Genomic DNA, 12,759 nt, shown 5'->3' on the forward strand with positions numbered 1-12,759 from the left:
AGAACATATGGCATGTGAACAGTCCCCAGGAATGGGTTGTTTTAATTTGTCTGATTTCTCTCAGACTGTTCAAGTTCAGTTGGACAATATCCACCATATCATAGATAAGTTTTCACAAATGCCTAAGGTGCCTAACTGGTTTTCTTGGTTTCACTGCAGATGGCTGGTAATTACAGATATGCTTTGGTTATGTAACTATACTCCTATTATGTTAATGTGTGTGTGCAATTTAAGTAGTAGCTTAAAACCTATACATGCTGAAGTTACTCTACAAGAAGATATATCAAAGAAATAATCAATCTTCCCATGTTTTCTTCCGCCTGCTACTTCTATAGCTTTTCTTCTTCCTTCCTAATTACAACCCTTAAATAGAATTCGTGCCTCATATCAAATTTACCGAGTATCATAATTCTTCCAAGTGGTAAAGATACCTCAAGACAAATGCTGGGCATAGAAGCCACAGGGCATAAATATGCAAAGAAATAAAAAGCTAACTTTTTCAAACAATAAGGCTTCTCTCTCACTTACCAACTTCACATTTCCCTGTATGGCCCCGGAAGATGACTGGTTAGCCAGAGACGGGTAAGATTCCTCAAGGGAGGAACAACCTAAGACAGGCACAGTCGCAGGGGGGCCATCAGGTGAGAAACTGGGGATCAACAGAGGTGAGGCTTAGAACCTCACCCCCCCTGTTCTGAGAGAAATCTTCTGCATACGTGGATGTTTTATTGCCCTGGTCTAGCTTGGATTAACACATAGTCTACAGGCACACACCTGATCATCTACATTTGCTCTCTTACAACACTAAACTATGTTTTCTACCTTTATCTTGTATCTACCTACCACTTCAGCATTTTATTAAAAATAATAATAATAAAGAGAGAAATGTGGTATCCACATATAAATCAAGTATAAAAACCAAATGAGTATTCGTATTTGAACTGTTTATAGTTCATAATGCATGAGCAAAACCGAAAGTTTCTGTGATGACTGCCCTTGTACTGTTCACTATGTAACTTATTCACTATGTAAGAATTTGTTCTACATGTAAAAACTTGTTTGTTATGCCTCAGAAGATTGGAGACTGACAAAAATTAGGCTTGGGGTGGATTAATGATTGTGCATTGAACATTGACTCCCCTATACAGAATTTTATTGTTGTTAACAACCATTTGATCAATAAATATGAGAGATGCCCTCACAAAAAAAAAAAAAAAAAAAAAAAAAGAAGGACAGACTTCCAATGGTAAAATAAATAAGTAACCGGGATGTAATGTATAGCATAAGGAATATAGTCAAGATATTGTAACAGCCTTGTAGGGTGATAGCTTGAACCTAGAATTATGTATATAAATGTTCTACCACTGTGTTGTACACTTGAAACTCATGTAATGTAATACTGTGTGTCAACTACCCTTCAATAAAAAATAATTAATAAAAAAAAAAAAAAAAAACAATTCCCCTGAAAAAATCTGTAAATACTTTCCCTTTCCTGGCTTTCTGTATCATGTGAATAAACTTTGCTGTAATTTACATATACCCATGAATAGAATCAATCAGGAAGTTCAGGGCAACCACAGCTCTTCAACCTGATGTTGTGATTTTGTTTTCAAAACAAGCATACCTTTTTTTTTTTTATTAAAGTAACTAGTATTGGATTGGATCAAAGTCAGCAGAAGTTTTCCTAGAAAACACACGGTTTCAGGAAATATTTATTACATATTTTGTTCTTTAGTAATAATAACTGCTACTTATTGAACACAAACCGTGTGCTGTGCATTTCACACTTACTGGCTCATTGATTCCTCTCAATAATCCCGGGAGATAGGGTGGTATGTTTGGATCCCATATGAATTCTTATCAAAGGCCTCTACTCCACAAAGGCCTTTCAACAGGTGGGAGAGATGAGCAGCTCTGTAGATAGGAGGGAGCTTCTTTCTCCATCACCCAAGGGCATGTTCATTGGGCTCAGGAGCAAATGATCCTGAGGGCAGAATGGCGATCAAGTCAGACTCAAGAACATGAACCTCCTCTGACCAAGGATGACCTGCCCCCAGCACCACTGTGAGTCTAGTTCACAGGACACTGACTCCCTGATATGGTTCTCTTCACTGGGAGACCAGCCAGCTCCCTGGTGACAGCGTTATTATTTGGACCCCTTCCATCATCAAAAGGGTGCCTCTGTTTTCCTTGTTGGGATAGATGCCTACCCTGGGATTTGTATTTGCTTTCCTTGATTCTGCTAACATGAAAACTGTGTAGTTAACGAGTGCCTTAAACATCCCCAAGTTGTCCACAAACATTGCTTTACAGTGAAAGAAACAGCAGCACACTGCTGTCAACATTAAGTTTCAAGAGTGTTATGTACCGTGTCACCTGGAAGTCTCAGAACATGGTGTGACGCAGACTACCCAAGACAGAGCACTTTGAGTGACTGGTGTGAGACACTGCAGGAGGTGCTCTGAACCTGTGGCCAACACACGGTTTGGTCCCTCTCGCTGCCAAAGTATGTAGAGCTCAGAACCAGGAGATGGAAGTGGGCAAAATTATAGCCTGTGACCCATTCACAATTTTTTCTTTGCTTCCTATTCCCATGAACCTGTTCTTTGCTGGTTTAGAGGTTTAGTGCCCACAGGAGGAGAACTTCCTCTAGGAGATAACAGTGAAACGGAAGCTGATACAGCCGCCTGGTATTTTGCCTCCTCGTGTCATCAGACAAATGGGAAGAAGGGGCAGCTGGCATGTTGGCTGGGTGACTGACCCTTTCTTCCTTCATGGGAAGCAATGTAGATACGGAGGAGTGTAAGCACTTGAATCTCTGGAAATTCCTTGCAGGAAGAGGAACCCAGCTTCCCTCCTGTAAGTGTTGAGTATGGGAAAAGGACTGCATGTGGACTTGGGCTATAAGAAGACTAAGTTACAGAGGGTTTGGGTCACTGCTTTTCTTGCCCACTCCCAAGCCTCTGCCCTGCTGACGAGTGCTTCCCAGTGAGGGAGTCCTGGAGGGAGGGAGGATCCTGTCTCCCACTATGGAAGGCCGCACCAGTGCTCCCTCTTCCCACAGGGAACATAATCTGGTTTAGCTTAGATCTTTGAATGGGGTCGGGGGCACAGGGACGCAGAGCTGGTTCACAGAAATGGAGGCAAGTGTACTCCAGAGGCAGTGCCTACATTTATCGGCCAGACTGGTCCTGAGGTGGGTCCTGCTCTGTGTCCTCAGGTCCACGGCTGGTCCACAGACAGACTTGGGTTCTGCCTGTTTCCCAAGCTTGGCTCTCCAGTTTTCTTGGAGGTCACCTTCTGGCCACTTCTCTCTGTGCTTGCGTTATCTGTAGCTAGTTCTACTGTTTTTAGCTCACAGCTCTGATGGACTGAGAGGGGAAGCAAACCCAAATAGGAACCCACCTTTTGTACTGTGATTCAGGCCCCATGTTCTTTTTCCTTCCATCCTAAGCACCTCCTAGATGTTTTCTGACTTCAGTTTTGTACTGATAGGTGCCAGAATAAATCCTGTAAAAATAAGAGCAGGGAAGAAGCAAACTTTAAGACATGATAAGGAAAGATGATAAGCATCTTTAAAGATAAAGACAATAAACATGATAAGGACATGATAAACATCAGAAGGAGCAGTCTAAGGAAATGGTCTCCGGACGCTGGCCCACCACCTTCCTGGGCTGCCAGCTTCCTGAGTCAAGCAGCCTTTCCTTTTCACCAACACTTGTCTCTCAGGTTTTGGCCTTGCAAGCAGCAAGCAGCCGAACTTGGGTTTGGAACTGGGTCATGGCCCAGTAATAGTAGTCCATCTTAGCCAGAAGAGGGACATAACAATAATTAAGTTTTCTGAAAGATCAGAGTAAATGGTAGAAGTCTAGAAATCGCAGTCGAATACAAATAGGCCACCTACTTACATCCTAGATATGAGGTATGTAGGATGTGAGAGAAGGAATTTCACTTGGGAGGACTTTAGTGCTAAGCTGGGTTCCACTGCATGCAAGGAATTTCCAAAGACTCAAGTTTTACCTGGAATGCCAAAGAAAGAGTGAAGGAGAGGAGAGGTTAGGCAGATAGCATTGTATTAGATTAATTTCTAAAGATGCTCAAATTCCAGGTGGGGATAACCACTGGCCTTATATTTTAGGAAGAAACTGAAGTAAAAAGAGCATGAGTGATGCTGGGACTTATTTTCATCACCTATTTAAAAAGGACATAATCTCAAATATACCCTTAAATAAGCATATCAGTAAATGTTACCTATTTACAAAGTAACCATTCTCTTCTCTCTCAAATTAAGAGAACTCTTAGTTTAGGCTCAGCCAGTGCCTCTGGTTGACTACAATTCCCAGTCTTCTTTGAGATTAGGTGCCACCATGTGCCAAATTCTGACCAATGTAACAGAATTATAGACACCACACAAAAAATCAGAATGCATCTTGCAGGAAATGCTAAACACAAATGAATTTGGTTGACATACACCAGTGTGTATTCCAGAACATAAAAAACTAATAAACTAGTTGATTTGACTAAGGTGCCCATCTTGTTCTCCTAGCTCATTCAGGGATATGGTCAAAAATCAGATTAGGATTCCTTAGAACCATGGCCATAATGAGCTATTGACTAATGGGATTATGCTCTTGAGGTGCATTAGAGAAGGTACACATTTTGAAATTCATTCTTACAAATTTCATTCATAGACAAAAGCATAAATCTAGAAAATAAGATTCAATAATTCATTAAATAAGCTACAAAGGACAAGTGAAATTTATTTAGCAATATGAAGATAATTTATATTGGAAAATAAAGTCAATGTAGAGCTGATAAATACATTTTTTAAAAGCTGATAAAAAAAAGAAGCAATCTAACACATGTCTAATTACACCTTGCACTCAAACTGAGCTGTCTAAAATACCCCAAGACAACAGCAGAAACAGCAGAGAGAAAAGCAAGATCTTACAGGCTAAGAACTGAGTTTATTTTACCTTAGTGGAAAATAGAGCCAGACTTTAGTTTCCAGTTCCACGTGAAAGGAGCCTGGGAATTGGCACTTGTCTTAACAAGTAAAGAGCTGAACAGACTGAAAAATCAACAATTCTTCTTGCATCCGTAACAAAGGGGAGGAACACAGGGCAAACCTCTGACCCCAAGATTTGAGAGCCAGATGGGAGAACATGGGAGTCACAGCTTCCCAGAGGAGAGACTCAGAGCAGAAACCACCATGGGGACCAGCTCCTGGGTGGGAAAACCTCAACTGTAACTGATCAATTGCTGGAGGTGCTGTGTGGACCAGGCTGAGGCCCAGTCATAGGGGATCCCCAACAATAGGATGAGTTTACCTGCAGGAGTTCAATCAGCTGCTCACAATAAATACCAGAGAAAAGTCCCCTTGTGCTGCTGGCACGGGGAGGGAAAAGGGACCCTTCTGAAATGGCTAGAGCACTCTGTTCTTAAGGCCTGCCCCCCGGGGAAGCTCGTTAACCAGAGCCAAGCCGACCTCGGGGTAGGGAATTCCTCCACCCCAGCTCTCTAGCCACCCTGTCCCTCCTGGGGGAGGAGAACACTGAGAAGCTCTGGCAACGCTCACAGTGCAAAGGCGCAGGCTCAGTAAAGGCTGACCTGACCGGGTCACAGGACTAGGAACGCTTCCCCCGCCCCCGCACAGCCACACCTCACCCACATCCCTGACAGCCTACGCACAGCAGTGCCTTCTGCCCAGTAAGTACATCATGTCCAGGTATCAAGAAAAACAGGACAAGACTCACCAAAAGGCAAAAACACAGTCCGGAGAGATGAAGCAAGCATCAGAAGCAGACATGGCAGGGACGTTGGCATGACCAGACCAGGAAATTAAAACAACTGTGGCTAATATGCTAAGACTCTAATGCGGCAAGCAGACGGCGCATAAGGTCAGGTAATGTAAGCAGAGATGGAGACCCGCAAAAGAGCCAGGAGGACATGCTGGAGAGGAAACAGGGCAGTGGGACCGGAGAGCCTTCGAGGGGCTTGTTCATAGACTAGTCACAGCTGAGAGACCCTCTGAGCCGGAGAATGTCTTGGCAGAATCCCTGAAAACCAAAAAGAAAACAGAGGCTGAAAATGATGGCAGATTTCCAGGGACTGTGGGACAACAAGAAATGTAATAGACCCATAATGGGAACACCAGAGGGGAAGCAGGAGAGAAAGGAATGGGGACAAATACCTGAAACAGTAGTGGCTGAAAGCTCCCCCAAGTTACTGTCCGACACCAAATCACAGATGCAGGAAGCCCAGGGAACACCAAGCACGATGAATGCCAAAAATACTAGACTCAGGCATATGATTTTCAAGTCACAGAAAATCAAAGATAACAAAAAAATCCTGAACGAGGCCAGAGGAAAAAAATATCTTACGGAGGAACGAAGATAAGAATTCTGACTTCTTAGAAGCCACATAGGCAAGAGAGGAGTGAAATATTTAAATGTTGAGGGAAAAAGCTGCTGACCTAGAATTCTGTACTCAGAGAAACGGGACCGAATTTTTGTTTAAAAAACAAAACCAAAAAAAGCTCCCTTCGAAGAAAGTTTGTTTTTTCCTTCTTCCACCTCCTGTGTTCTCCTTTGCCTTATTTTAATATTCCCTCTCTCCGTTTGCCCTGTCATCATGCAAACACTTTTCCACTTTCTTCTCCATCTCCTGCCCAACTGCAAGATAATGGCTTCTTTGGCTAACAGATTTGGATATATCTATCACATTCATGTGTGTGTGCTCACATATTTATAAACACCGGTGAGTGTGTAGTCCCTCCAGAAGTGCTACTCCCCTGCTGCTCCCAGGGTGGGGAGAAGCTGACCACGGGCCATTTCCCAGACAGTGCTGAGTGCTCTGGGACTGTGAGGACAGATGGCTGGAGGGCTGGCTCCCCTCCCACCATCCCCCTAGAACTAGACTCAGCATTGGGTTGTAACCTCTGTGCTCAGAAGACAAAATGTGATGAAATGTCAAGTGGGGGTTAGAAATAGTAATGCCATGCTTGTTGAGGTGCTGTTTTCCCTGGAGCCCATGATCAAAGGGAGGGTGGGGAGGGCGGCGGGGAAGGTGGAGAGGACAGGGGCTGGCCATCACAGGGGGAAGGAGAAGCAGAGGGAGAGGTACAGGAGAGGAGGCAAAAGGGGCGTTCTCCAACAAAACCACTAAGGGAAAAAGAAGCTGTCAAGAGAAACTGATTTCCAAAGGAGTAATGATTTAATTCAGGAAGCCCTAAAAGGGTCAACTAGGGAAAATGCCAGAGATTAATTCCAGAACATTTCTTCAGGACCAATGAGAAGAGTAAGGGAGCCTTGCTAAAGAGACGATGAGTAAACCCGGGGAAGCCCACAGTACCTGGCAGAGTTTCCCGTGGCCTCTGAGAGGGCAGTTTAATCCTGAAACCTAAAAGTTTATCCTAATGTCCAGCCTGAAAAGGCTGATCACTGTGGGAGAATATATTCATAAACAACTCATCTGAGAAGGGGTTAACATCCAAAATATATAAAGAAATTACAAGCCTCAACACCCCAAAAACAAATAACCCAATCAAAAAATGGGCAGAAGACCTGAACACACACCTCTCCAGAGAAGAAATACAGATGGCCAACAGGCACATGAAAAGATGATCCACATCGCTAATCATCAGGGAAATGTAAATTAAAAACACAGTCATACCAACTCACACCAGTTAGGATAGCTAACATCCAAAACACAAGAAACAACAAATGCTGGCAAGGATGCGGAGAAATAGGACCCCTCCTACACTGTTGGTGGGACTGCAGAGTGGACTTTGAAAGTTCACTGGAACCTTCTTTTAACGTGGAAATTCCGTGTTCTTGTCATGTTTTTTCTTCTTTTTTTTTTATTAAGGTATCATTGATATACACTTTTTTAAAGCTTTCACATGAAAAACATTGTGGTTACTACATTCTCCCATATTATCAAGTCCCCTCCACACCCCATCACAGTCACTGTCCATCAGTGTAGTAAGATGCCAGAGTCACTGTTTCCTTGAGTCCCCCGTGTGGAGCCGCAGTCACCAGGCTCAGTCGCGAGATGCAAGAGCAAAACAGGTCTTTATTGCTAGTTCGAACTAGAGTCTCAGTGGCCCGTCAGAACACAGGACTTGGTCTGAGACCCTAAACAAAGTTCCCTTTTTGCTTTTATACTTTTGGAACAGTTAGGGGCTTTCCAAGGGGGGTGGTTTATTGTGACCCTAGCTGATTGACTGAGGAGGGTCAGGGTCTTGTTGCACAGGTTGCTGGGCATGGTTTCCACGGGAATGGGCGTGGCTTGAGCGGGAAACTTCTTACTCAAGATGGAGGACACAGAACAAAATGGAGGCAGGGGTCATGTAGGGGACATAGTTATTCAATATGGAAGACACAAAAAGGAGGCTGGGGTCCCACATTCTCCCCTTTTCTTTTGTGCCTGAGTGGGCATTCTTGTCCCACTATGGGTCTGCATTCAGTTGGTGACATTAGTGGCGATGCAGCTTCAGCTTAAGGGGTTCTGTGGGTGCGCTTTCACTGTCCACTGTTCCCCAGCAGGTGCGGGTGTCTTCTCTGGGTTGGCTCACTGGACGAGCGAGTAATGGATCCATGGCCCAATGCCATCTACCTTAAGGGCTGTAGGGGTAGTAAGGAGTACAACATAAGGCCCTTTCCACCTAGGTTCTAAAGTTTTGGAATGGTGACATTTCACCCACACTTCTTCCCCTGGTTCAATGTCATGTTGTGCTTCCTGGTGGGTGGGGCTTCCCCCAGTAGCTCGTAAGAGGGGCCACACCTCTTGGTGTACTCCTTGCAGCCTCTTTAAGTCCTCCTGAAGGGCCGAGGGTCCCAGGGATTCAGGAGTTGGGGCTGAGTGGGGTAAGATAGGAGGGCGGGCCCCGAACATGATCTCAAAAGGGGTCAATCCTAACCGATAAGGCGTGTTCTGAGCCCGGAACAGGGTGAAGGGAAGGAGGGTCACCCAATCTCTGCCAGTCTCTAGTGCCAATTTAGTGAGGGTCTCCTTTAAGGTCCGATTCATCCTCTCTACCTGTCCTGAACTCTGGGGGTTGTACTCAGAATGCAATTTCCAATCTACCCCCATGTGGGCAGCCACCCTCTGTATAGCCTCTGTGGAGAACGCTGGTCCATTGTCTGATCCTATAGTTGACGGCAGGCCATACCTAGGCATGATCTCTTCTAGTAATTTCTTACCCACTACTAGTGCTGTTTCTCTATTGGTGGGGAATGCCTCCACCCACCTGGAAAAGGTATCTACTAACACTAGCAGGTACTGGTACCCGTATCGGCCAGGTCTCGCCTCAGTGAAGTCCACTTCCCAATGTTGCCCTGGTGCATGGCCCCAAAGGCGAAGTCCTGGGTGTGTCCCTTTAACTCAGTCTGGTTGCATTACCTGGCATGCAGTACATGATCTCAAGAGAGCCTGTATGTGGGCCTTGGCCCCTGGGATCCGGATCTTGGCTTTTTCTAAGAGCACTCGAGTCTTCTTCTCACCCAGGTGGGTAGAGGAGTGCAAATTAGTTAGTATCTGGTTCCCCAAGGTCTCAGGTAATATTAGCCATCCGTCTAGGTCTCAGTACCATCCGGAGTCCATTTTCTCTATCCCAGGCTGTCTCTTGACCCACTGCGTGTCTGAGGAGGAGTACTCTGGGGTGAGGGGAAGGGTCCCCATACCTGGCGGGGGTATTTGATGCAACTGTAGCTCAACTGAAGACTTGAGATGTCGTGGCTTGTAGGGCAGCCTCATCAGCCCTGCAGTTGCCTAAGGCCTCTGGGCTGTCTCCTTTTTGGTGTCCTGGGATGTGGACTACCGCTACCACCCAGGGTTCATGTAAAGCAGCCAGCAGGACCCCAACTTAACTTGTCGGCGAGTAGTCCATGGATAGCACTTAGTGCCTGTGGCCCACTGTACCCAGCTCTTTTGGGAGGAAATGGGTCCGACACTCCGAGTTATGACAGAGTGTTGAGCCCAGGTATCCACCATAAAATGCATCGGTTTCCCCTCAATCTGTAGAGTTACCCAAGACTCAGGGAGGGGGCTCAAGTCCTGACCCCCTTAGTCGCTGTCTTCTCCTGCATACATCACCTGATGTCTAGGGACCTCATCGGGTTTTTGCCCTTCTCGCGGGGGCACTCATTCTTCCAGTGCCCCATTTCTTTGCAGTAGGCACACTGGGTGGGTCCTAGTTTTCTGGGAAAAGGCCCCACTTTTTCTCTATTTCAAAATAAGCTGCCATTTCCTGGGCAGGTGCAGGAGTAAACCCCTCTTCCTTTCTCCAGTCTCTCTCCCTTTAAGGGGCCCGAGGAGCCTCGGGGCGGACAGCCGTCCTGGGACCCCAAGTGGAAGATCTAGTTCCTTTTGATTTTTTCGGTTTTCTTCTGCCCTAACTTTCCTCTCTTCCATCCGGATCCTGTCCTCTCTTTCTTCAGGGGTTTCTCAGTTGTTGTAGACCCACTCTGCTATTCAGAGTAGGTCTTGTATAGTCTGCTCCCCGAGCCTACCTATCTTCTGTAGTTTTCTCCTGATATCAGGGGCGGCCTGGTTAACAAAAGCTAAGACTAAGGCGGCCCTTGTCTCATCTGCTGAAGGGTCTAGGGGAGTGTATTGTCTAAATGCTTCCATTATCCTTTTGTGGAAAGCGGCTGGGCTCTCGTGGGGCTCCTGTCTAACGGAATTTACCTTGGCCAAATTAGTGGGCTTCCTGGCGGCCACCTGGAGACCGGCCATCAGAGTCTGGCGGTAGATTCAGAGACGTGCCCTACCTTCTGCCATTTTGAAATCCCAGTCGGGGCACGTTAAGGGGAATCCTTCATTGATGAGGTGAGGCTGTATGGTGGGTCGGCCATTGATGCCTGGCACCAGTTTGCGAGCCTCTGTCAAGATCCTCTCCCTTTCCTCTGTGGTGAAAAATACCTGGAGGAGCTGCTGGCAGTCCTCCCAAGTAGGACTATGGGTAAAGAGGATAGATTCTACCAGGTCAATAAGACCTTGGGGTTTCTCGGAAAAAAAAAAGGAGCATTTTGTGTTTTCCAATTATAGAGATCACTAGAGGAGAAAGGCCAGTATTGATAGTTATGACTCCCATCAGGCCTCTGGAGCCTGATTGCTCGGACTGGAAGGGCTTGGACATTGGAGTCATCCAAATCGTGTCCGTGGAGGCAGAGGATTTGCTAGTCTGGTGTCGAAAGCCGGCCCCCCCTGGTAGCCATCCCTGGGTGGGGAGGGCCCGATTGGGCTCAGGGTCCTCTGGAGGTGGACTGCCAGCCCGCGGATATGGGGGAGGGAGAGGCAGTAACGCTGGCGCAGTGGGTTGGACTGCTTCGGCCTCCAAATCAAGATCACTAGGATAGGGGACCGACTCTGAGAGGACCTTGGAGCCTGCCGGCTTCTTGTCATCCCAGGTGGTTGCTATCATGGCTTGGACTGCTGGGGGTGGTGGCCCCGGGGGGGTAGGTGCCGTGGGAGCAGGTGGAAAGAGAAAAGGTTTTAGCCAGCGAGGGGGGTTCTTAACAAGGTACTGCCAGGTGAGTATGTGTAGGGGACCTGGTCGGGGTGGCCTCCGGACCCTGGGTCCATGACTCTGTCTCGAACTGCCTGAATCACAGAGAGGGTGAAAGATCCCTCTCAGGGCCATCCCACACCAAAGGTGGGCCATTCTGCAGAACAAAAGGTTATGAATTTGCTCTTCCAGACTCCAAACTAAGATTACGAGCCTCGGTTCTGAAATCAGAAAAATGATCAGTCATGAGGGTCAGTGGCAAAGATTGCCCTTGCCCCATAGTTGGATGATGTCTGTGAGAGTAAGAGTGATAGAGGGAAAAAGTCAGAACTGGCCAGACAACAATGACAACACAAAACAGGACAATATGACTAACAAAAGTAAATAATGACAACACAAATCAGGACAATAAGACTAACAAAACCAACCAAAAAACAAATTCTCCCAGAAGTCTGACAGAAATATCTTTCAGTTAGTCTTCTCTCTAGAGAAGACAGACCCCAGAGACCCATGAACTGTTTGCTACAGTCCTGAGCCTGCAACAGCCTCCCGGTGCATCCGCCGGCCCCGGTCTTACATTGCCTTATACCAGACGGAGGCAGATCCTGCTAGGACTTCTGCCCCCTCTATTCCAGCCGGCCTGCGGCTGGCGTGACTAGTCACTTCCAGATTCAATAAAGACCTTACCCAGTGGCTGGGGTTGCTGCTCCTCACGGGGATCCCGGACAAGCCCCCAAATGTTGTTCCCCATTTCCTTGAGTCCCCCGTGTGGAGCCGCAGTCACCAGGCTCAGTCGTGAGATGCAAGAGCAAAACAGGTCTTTATTGCTAGTTCGAACTAGGGTCTCAGTGGCCCGTCAGAACACAGGACTTGGTCTGAGACCCTGAACAAAGTTCCCTTTTTGCTTTTATACTTTTGGAACAGTTAGGGGCTTTCCAAGGGGGGTGGTTTATTGTGACCCTAGCTGATTGGCTGAGGAGAGTCAGGGTCTTGTTGCACAGGTTGCTGGGCATGGTTTCCATGGAAATGGGCATGGCTTGAGAGGGAAACTTCTTACTCAAGATGGAGGACACAGAACAAAATGGAGACAGGGGTCATGTAGGGGACATAGTTATTCAAGATGGAAGACACAAAATGGAGGCAGGGGTCATGTAGGGGACATAGTTATTCAAGATGGAAGACACAAAATGGAGGCAGAGGTCCCGTAGTCACTACCTGTCTTCTCTATGCTACACTGTCTTCCCCAT

At 46.5% G+C, this 12,759-nt stretch overlaps 1 long non-coding RNA gene across 1 annotated transcript; it reads right to left on the reverse strand.

The window, feature by feature from the left end:
• Positions 1-1,509: 1,509 nt before the first annotated feature.
• LOC118935840 (uncharacterized) lies at positions 1,510-12,443 on the reverse strand. The gene is made up of 4 exons (XR_005034019.2): positions 12,200-12,443; positions 3,406-3,510; positions 1,792-1,984; positions 1,510-1,684 (listed from the first exon to the last, which is right to left on the reverse strand). It is a non-coding gene; the product is annotated as an uncharacterized LOC118935840 (long non-coding RNA).
• Positions 12,444-12,759: the final 316 nt, after the last annotated feature.

This window comes from Manis pentadactyla, chromosome 14 (assembly GCF_030020395.1).
Source record: "Manis pentadactyla isolate mManPen7 chromosome 14, mManPen7.hap1, whole genome shotgun sequence".
NCBI classification, from domain to species: Eukaryota; Metazoa; Chordata; class Mammalia; order Pholidota; family Manidae; genus Manis; species Manis pentadactyla.